The sequence below is a fragment of the Neophocaena asiaeorientalis genome, unplaced genomic scaffold, assembly GCF_003031525.2.
Source record: "Neophocaena asiaeorientalis asiaeorientalis breed wild unplaced genomic scaffold, Neophocaena_asiaeorientalis_V1.1 scaffold114, whole genome shotgun sequence".
Taxonomy (NCBI): domain Eukaryota; kingdom Metazoa; phylum Chordata; class Mammalia; order Artiodactyla; family Phocoenidae; genus Neophocaena; species Neophocaena asiaeorientalis.
The window spans coordinates 285528-287820 of record NW_020173116.1 but is presented as its reverse complement, the minus strand read 5'-3'; the positions used below and the strand labels follow the sequence as shown (position 1 = coordinate 287820).

At 32.0% G+C, this 2293-nt stretch overlaps 1 pseudogene; it reads right to left on the bottom strand.

Moving 5' to 3' along the window:
* Positions 1 to 829: 829 nt before the first annotated feature.
* LOC112399087 (uncharacterized) lies at positions 830 to 906 on the bottom strand (annotated as a pseudogene).
* Between the last annotated feature and the right edge of the window lie 1387 nt (positions 907 to 2293).

Sequence of the window (2293 nt, the reverse complement as noted above, 5' to 3'; positions counted from 1 at the left end):
CTCAAACCTCAAAACTCACTTTCCAAAATTAAAGTCAATGCTACAAAATCAACCCAACCTTTTAATAGAAAGTGTTGTGTGTTAATTGCACCTCCCCAAAATGTATGTCAAATTCCTAATCCCTGGCATGTGTGAATGTGACTTTATTTGGAATAATCTCTACAGATGTGATTAAAATGAGGTTATACCTGAGTTGTGCACTTAATCCAATACAACTGGTGTTATTTTGGGAAACCCAGAGGAGAATGCCATATGAAGACACAGACACACAGAGTAAAGAGGCTGTATGATGACAAGTCAGTGATTGGAATTATGCAACCTGAATCAGGGAATACCATTGACTGCCAGCAACCAACAGGGGCTGAGAGAGGATGGCCCTGCTAACTTGATTTTAGAGTTCTATTCTCCAGTAATACAAAAGAATACATTTCTGCTGTTTTACACCCCTCAATTTGTGGTTGTTTCTTACAAAAGTCATAGGAAATTAATATATATGGGTTCTTTGGTTTAATGCTCAGAGCTAGTTTTGTTGGTAAGCCTCTTCATAACTGATTTTTTTAAATAAAATATAGAAAGTTCTGCTCACAAATGCAATTTTCTTTCTTTTAAAAAAATTATATTGGAGGATAGCTGATTAACAATGTTGTGTTAGTTTCAGGTGTACAGCAAAGTGATTCAGTTATACATAGATATGTATCTATTCTTTTTAAAATTCTTTTCCCATTTAGGTTATTACAGAATATTGAGAAGAGTTCCATGTGCTATATAATATGTCTTTGTTGGTTACCTATTTTATTCATTTATTTATTTATATATTCATTTTTTCACAGCCTTAAGGTGCTCTACACATTCAGAGAAACTTCTCTAGTAACAAACTATAGAAATGATCCCTGAACGTATAGTCTTGCCTACCTATTTTAAATGTAGCAGTGTGTACATATCAATCCCCAACTCCCAAGCTATCCCTCTCCTCCACCCTTCCCCCCTGGTAACCATAAATTCATTCTCCAAGTCTGTAAGTTTGTTTCTGTTTTGTATATAAGTTCATTTGTATCATTTTTTTAAAAAAAATTGTATGGAGACACAAAAGACCCCTAATAGCCAAAGGAATTTTGAGGAAGAAAAATGGAGCTGGAGTAACAAGGCTTCTTGATTTTAGACTACATTACAAAGCTACAGTCATCAAAACAATATGGTACTGGCACAAAAACAGAAATATAAATAAATGGAAGAAGATAGAAAGCCCAGAAATAAACAATGGAGAAAAGACAGTCTCTTCAACAAATGGTGTTGGAAAAAATGGACATCTACATGTAAATAAATGAAACTAGAACATTGTTTTACACCATACACAAAAATGAACTCAAAATGGATTAAAGCCCTCAATGTGAGACTGGATACTATAAAACTCTTAGAGGAAAATGTAGGCAGAACACTCTTTGACACAAATTGCAGCAATATCTTTTTCTGTCTATCTCCTATAGTAATGAGAAATCAGAAATAAACAAATGGGACCGAATTAAAATCAAAAGCTTTTGTATCACAAAAGAAATCATAAACCAAACAAAAAGGACAACCCACAGAATGGGAGAAAATATTTGCAAACGATGCAAGCGACAAGTCATTAGTCTCCAAAATTTACAAACAGCTCATGTGGCTCAATATTAAAAAAAAACAAAACAAAAAAAACCCAATAAAAAAATGGGCAGAAGACCTAAATAGATACTTTGTAATTTTCTTTTAACAAAAATTTATTATTTAATGATTTATCTTTGAGCTAAATTTTACTAATTTGTTTGCTTATTCTGTTGTCTCATTCTGGAGTTCATGCTGTTCATAAAGCTATCAACTTTTTCATTAAATGTATCTGTGGCATCATAAAGTTTATTCTCCTTTTCATTTTTCTTAAGGACAGCAATCATTCAAATGTGGTGGGTTTGTTGTTGTTGTTTTCAATAAATTAACCAGCTTTAGGAGTTCTAGTCCACAAATTTGAAAAATTTAGAAAATAAAATAATCAAAGCTAAAAATTCTCTAATAAATAAGTTCTCATTTGGTGCTTTTAAGGGAGAGTTCTCAGCAAATATGTTAGAGGATAAACTCCAGAATAGAGTTGTCCATTTCTAATTTTAATATATATTTTTAATTTTGTAAAATAATGTACACCCAGAAAAGTACAGTTAAATCAAATATACATTTAAACAAATAATTTAATATCTAACAACCACTCATCGAAAACCAAATATTGTCAGAATTCCACACATGCCAAGCATACCCTCATTGTTACAACCCA